Source organism: Mirounga leonina, unplaced genomic scaffold (assembly GCF_011800145.1).
Source record: "Mirounga leonina isolate KUSES-001 unplaced genomic scaffold, KU_Mleo_1.0 Mir_94, whole genome shotgun sequence".
Classification (NCBI taxonomy): Eukaryota; Metazoa; Chordata; class Mammalia; order Carnivora; family Phocidae; genus Mirounga; species Mirounga leonina.
In genome coordinates this window covers 5,202,414-5,208,862 of record NW_023270855.1, presented here as the reverse complement: position 1 = coordinate 5,208,862, position 6,449 = coordinate 5,202,414, and the positions used below count along the sequence as shown (strand labels likewise).

Here is a 6,449-nt window from a genome sequence, read left to right as displayed (position 1 = left end):
CTGGGTGGCTCAGATGGTTAAGCGTCTGCCTTCGGCTCAGGTCATGATCGCAGGGTCCTGGGATTGAGCCCTGCATCAGGGTCCCTGCTCAGCGGGAAGCCTGCTTCTCCCTCTCCCACTCTCCCTGCTGTGTTCCCTCTCTTGCTGTATGTCTCTCTGTCAAATAAATAAAATCTTAAAAAAAAAAGAAAGTATATGGGGGAAATGTAACATTGTAATCAAAGTTCTTTGAAAAAGTTATACACCATTCTATATATTTTTTAAGCATTTTTTAAACTTCATAGTGAATAGTGCAGTCAAAATCTCCTTTAACATTACTGAATTAAAAAAATATCTTCCAAGAACTATATGACTGCTTTTCAGCTTCAGTTAAACATTTGGGTATATTGGAAAACACTGAATATAAATTTGAAACCACTATTAAATATGTAATGGGAAAACTGAGTTGATACATCATGCCAGTAAAAACTCAGTGTGCAAGGCGCCTGGGTGGCTCAGTCGGTTAAGCAACTGCCTTCGGCTCGGGTCGTGGTCCTGGAGTCTCGGGATCGAGTCCCGCATCGGGCTCCCTGCTCGGCAGGGAGTCTGCTTCTCCCTCTGACCCTCCCCCCTCTCATGTGCTCTCTCTCATTTTCTCTGTCTCAAATAAATAAATAAAATCTTAAAAAAAAAAAAATGTCAGTGTGCAAAGATCTCTTTTACGATGATATTAATAAAAAAACAGGTTCTATGGGGCGCCTGGGTGGCTCAGTTGGTTAAGCGACTGCCTTCGGCTCAGGTCATGATCCTGGAGTCCCGGGATCGAGACCCGCATCGGGCTCCCTGCTCGGCGGGGAGTCTGCTTCTCCCTCTGACCCTCCTCCCTCTCATGCTCTCTGTCTCTCACTCTCTCAAATAAATAAATAAAATCTTTAAAAACAAACAAACAAAAAAACATAGGTTCTAAAATATCAGCCAAAGCTCCACTTTCAAACACACCCAGGCCTAAATTTATTAGCTTAGTACTGACTTGGTATGATGCTTTAGGTAAAATGAATGGCTTAAATGAAATGATACAGAAAATTCTATGTACAAAAAAAGGGTTTTTTTGTTTTTTTGTTTTTTTATGTACGTAGGCTCTCAAAAAACTCAAAGGGATTAGGAAGTTCTTTGAAGAGGGGCACTGGGTGTCTCAGTCTGTTGAGTGTCCAACTCTCGATTTCAGGTCAGGTCATGATCTCAGGGTTGTGAGATCGAGCCCTGGGTAGGGCTCCGCACTCATCTGGGAGTCTGCTTGAGATTCTCTCCCTCTCCCTCTGCCTCTCCCGCCACTCTAAAATAATAAATAAATAGATCTTTTATTTATTTATTTTTTGGATTTTATTTATTTTATTTGAGAGAGAGAGAGCATATGAGCAGGGGGAGGAGCCGAGGGAGAGGGAGAAGCAGGCTCCCTGCTGAGCAGGGAGCCCAACACAGGTCTCGATCCCAGGACCCTGAGATTATGACCTGAGCCGAAGGCAGACACCTAATCGATTGAGCCACCAGGCGTCCCTAAAAAGAAGTTTTTCAAAGAAAAACTAAATGAGGATGCTTACAAAAAATAGATTATTGATTTTTAAAATAAGTTGGCAGAGCCTCTTGACATTGCTTTCAATTTCTCCAACATAAAAATATTTTTAAAAGATTTCAGTTGTAAATCCCTCAAGCTATCTATGATCCAAAACTAAATTTTAAATTTGTTATCCTGCATTTGAAACTTCAGTGTCATTTTAAAAATTGGAATGTATGATACCGAATGAAAATAATGACTTTTTCAGTCTTTAATCTAGGTTCTTACTATTCAAAATGTGGTCCTTGGACCAGTAGCATCAGCATCACCTGGGAGCTTGTTAAAAATGCAGAACCTCAGGGGCACCTGAGTGGCTCAGTCAGTTAAGCAACCAACTCTTAGTTTCGGCTCAGGTCGTGATTTCAGGGTCCTGAGATGGAGCCCTGTGTGGGGCTCCACACTCAGCGTGGAGTCTATTTAAGATTCCTTCCCCTCCCTCTCCCTTTTTCTCTGCCCCTCTCCCTGCTTGTGTGTACATGCCCACTCTCCCTCTCCCTCTCCAATAAGTAATAAAATATTTTTTTAAAATGCAGAACCTCGGGGCACCTGGGTGGCTCAGTCATTAAGTGTCTGCCTTCGGCTCAGGTCATGATCCCAGGGTCCTGGGATCGAGCCCCGTATTGTGCTCCCTGCTCGGCAGGAAGCCTGCTTCTCCCTCTCCCTCCCCGCCTGCTTGTGTTCCTGCTCTCACTCTGTCTCTCTCTGTCAAATAAATAAATAAAATCTTCAAAAAAATAAAATAAAATGCAGAACCTCAGCCCTATTCCAGATCAACTTGGTCAAAGTCTTTATTTTAACAGGACCCCCAGCGATCTGTATGCATATTACAGTTTGGAAAGCACTGGTCTAAGTGACACACGTAATTTGAAGAATGGCAGTGAACACGAACTACAACAACTATATTTAACAATCACAGTTAAAATTAACAAGGAATATTAGTGGTAGTATTGATGGGAAATGAATGCAGAGGAACTGAAAATCTTACGTTGTTTGGTAAAATTTCACATAACTTCCATTGAAGTATTGCAGTATCTTTGTAGCAATAGCATCACATTTCCAAATATGTCCCTCAGGATGTGCTTAAAACTGTGCTAATATGGGTAAAGAATGTATCTACACAAAATAAAACTTAGTAAAAACCAGTTAAGGTCTAGAGTGATCAAAAAAGACTGTCATGGGACGCCTGCGTGGCTCAGCCCGTTAAGCATGATCACTTCAGCTCAGGTCGTGATCTCAGAGTCCTGGGATCAAGCCCCGCAGTGGGCTCCTTGCTCAGCGGGGAGTCTGCTTGTCCCTCTGCACCCCCTTCTCTCTCTCTCAAATGAATAAATAAAATCTTAAAAAAAAAAAGAAGACTGTCACATCTAGTGGCCATGATACATTAGAGCAAGTAAGGATTAAAACTGTCATGAGGAATTTTATTTCCATGTAAGCAAGTTAACTGTTGTATGACAAATTATCATATGCTTGTGACTCTGAATTTCTAATTCTTGTGCTAATTTCTCTCTCTTACCTCAGGACCTTTGCTTGTGCTGTTTCCTGCACCTGGTACGCCTTCTCTCAGACACTGCTGACCTTTCAGGTCACAGCTAAAATGTCATTTCCTTAGAGAGGACTTCCCTGACCCCACAGACAAGGTCAGCTTCTCTCAACACACACCCAAACATCCTGAATTTCCTCCTTTAGAGCCCAACATACACATAATTTCCCCTTAAACACCTGCTTTCCTCTCTGGAGCTGAGCTCCATGATGCAGGGACTTTGTCTCTGTTGTTCTGAACCCACTAACCTCCATGTATATCTTTAGGTGCTCAATAAATATTTATTGGATTAATAAATGAATGAATGGCGACCCTATTCATATAAAATTAAGCACGGCCCTGCCTTATATTTGTACAACGCTTTACTCTTTTTAGCATGTTTATTTCTTTTTTTTTTAAGATTTTATTTATTTATTTGACAGAAAGAGAGATAGAGAGCACAAGCAGGGGGAGCAGCAGAGGGATAGGGAGAAGCAGACTCTCTGCTGACAGGGAGGCTGATGCAGGGCTCAATCCCTGGACTCTGGGAATCATGACCTAAGCCAAAGGCAGATGTTTAACCAACTCAAGCACCCAGGCGCCCCTAGCATATTTATTTCTTACCCTAACTTGAGCCTCTAAAGACCCAGATCTACCTAGTTAGCGTCTCAGACCTAAAAATGTGTAGGAGATCTCCTACCTCTTGGACATGAGCTTGGACTAGAGATGGAGTACCTGCCTTCCCATTTTAACTCTGCCACATCAGACCGGTGTCTTGGGCAAGTTATCTCGCCTCTCTGTGCCCCAGTAAATGAATACACCATAATATAGTTACCGAATTCAGTGATTTTAACATTGATACAATACTTCCTAAATAACAGTCCATAATCCAATGTTGTCAATTGCCTCAGTGTCGCTATAGCTTTTTTTCCACCCTTCAATACCCAGTCCAGTCTGGGATCAGGAATTGCATTCAATTATCATGTCTCTTCAGCCTCCTTTAGTCTGGAATGATCTCTTAGCCTTTCCTGATCTTTCATTATACTGTCATTATGGGAGAATACAGACCAATTGTTTTATAGACAGTCTCTCAATATGGGTTTTTTCTGATGTTTCCTCATGACTAAGGTCAAGTAATGCATCCCCAACCAGGATATTCTATCAGTGCCATTGTATTCTCCTAAGGGCATCACATATGGGGGCATGTGATATCTAACTAAGTCTTACCAGTGATGTTTGTATTGATCACCCAGTCAATGCTGCGTCTGCTTTCTCCATTGATTGGTTTCTGTTTTTCCCTTTGCATTAGGCAAGTTGTGGGAGACACTTTAAAAGCATGTAAATGTCCTGTTCCTCCCAATTTTTCTTCCCTCCATGCAACACCAATTGAAGATATTTGCCCAATTAGCTTTCACTATGACTGCTGTAAAATGGTTATTTTCCAGGGGCGCCTGGGTGGCTCAGTCGTTAAGTGTCTGCCTTCGGCTCAGGTCATGATCCCAGGGTCCTGGGATCGAGCCCCACATCAGGCTCCCTGCTCGGCGGGAAGCCTGCTTCTCCCTCTCCCACTCCCCTTGCTTGTATTCTCTCTCTTGCTGTGTCTCTGTCAAATAAATAAATAAAATCTTTTTTTAAAAAATGGTTATTTTCCAATTCCACATCTTCCTCCACATTTATCAATTGACATTTTTTTAAAAGATTTTATTTTTAAGTAATTTCCACACACAACATGGACTTGAACTCACAACCCTGAAATCAAGTCACATGCTTCACCAACTGAGCCAGCCAGATGCTCCTCTCTTGACATTCTAATGTATTCCCCCCTTTATCTTCTATTTATTGTCAGTATGAACTCATTGATTCTGATTTCATTCAGTGGGTTATAATCCATTACTGTCTATTTTTTACGTGTAAAATACACATCAAATTTACCATCTCAACCTTTTTTTTTTTTTTTTTAAATATTTTATTTAGCTCTTTGAGGAAGACCCAGTTGCAGCTACCGTGGAGCCTTGGACACCCTGACTCTGCTCCTGACTCACCGCCGTTCGCTCTCGTGGAAGAACAAGTCAGTCAGGAAGCCACGCCATAGCCATGGCCATGGCTTTTAAAGACACTGGGAAGACACCCGTGGAACCAGCGGTGGTGATTCACCCAACTAGAATTACTCTCACCTGCCCCAACGTAAAATCTTTGGAAAAGGTATGTGCTGACTTGATCAGAGGCGCAAAGGAAAAGAATCTCAAAGTGAAAGGACCAGTTCAGATGCCTACCAAGACTCTGAGAATCACTACAAGAAAAACTCCTTGTCACAGGTGAAGGTTCTAGGACTTGGAATCGTTTTTAGATGAGGATCCACAAACGACTCATTGATCTGCACAGTCCTTCTGAGATTGTTAAGCAGATTACTTCCATCAGTAGTGAGCCAGGAGTTGAGGTTGAAGTCACCATTGCAGATGCTTAAATCAACCTTTTTAGTAAATTGATTATCAGTTGTTTAAAAAAAAAAGATTTTATTTATTGATTTGACAGAGAGAGAGATCACAATCAGGGGGAGCTGCAGAGGGAGAGGGAGAAGCAGGCTCCCCACCGAGCAGGGAGCTCAACATGGGGCTCGATCCCAGGACCCTAGAATCATGACCCAACCGGCGCCCCTCAGTTTTTTTTTTTTTTAAGATTTTATTTATTTATTTGACAGAGATAGACATAGCGAGAGAGGGAACACAAGCAGGGGGAGTGGGAGAGGGAGAAGCAGGCTCCCCGCGGAGCAGGGAGCCCGATGTGGGACTCGATCCCAGGACCCTGGGATCATGACCTGAGCAGAAGGCAGTCGATTAACCGACTGAGCCACCCAGGCGCCCTTTTTTTTTTTTTTTTTTTAAGTAGACTCCACATCCAGCGTGGAGCCCAATGTGGGGCTTAAACTCACAACCCTGAGATCAAGACCTGAACTGAGGTCAAGAGTCAGATGTTTACTTGACTGGACCACCCAGGCACACCCCATCTCAATAATTTTTAAGTGTACATTTCAGTGCCATTAAGTACATTCATATTGTTGTGCAACCATCCCCACCATCCATCTCTAGAACTTTCTCATCTTCCCAAATTGAAACTCCATCCCCATTCCCACATCCCTCCAGCCCTTGGCAACTACCACTCTATTTTCTGTCTCTCTGATTTTTTTTTTTTTATTTAACATTTTATTTTCAACTAATCTCTATGCCCAACATGGGGCTTGAAATCACAACCCCAAGATCAAGAGTCACGTGCTCTACCAACTGAGCCAGCCAGGTGCCCCAACTGTCTCTATGATTTTGACTAGTTTAGGTACCTCATATA

The 6,449-nt window shown here is 42.5% G+C and overlaps 1 pseudogene; it reads left to right on the top strand.

Moving 5' to 3' along the window:
• The first annotated feature begins 5,210 nt into the window (after positions 1-5,210).
• Positions 5,211-5,574, top strand: LOC118005219 (annotated as a pseudogene).
• The last annotated feature ends 875 nt before the right edge of the window (positions 5,575-6,449 follow it).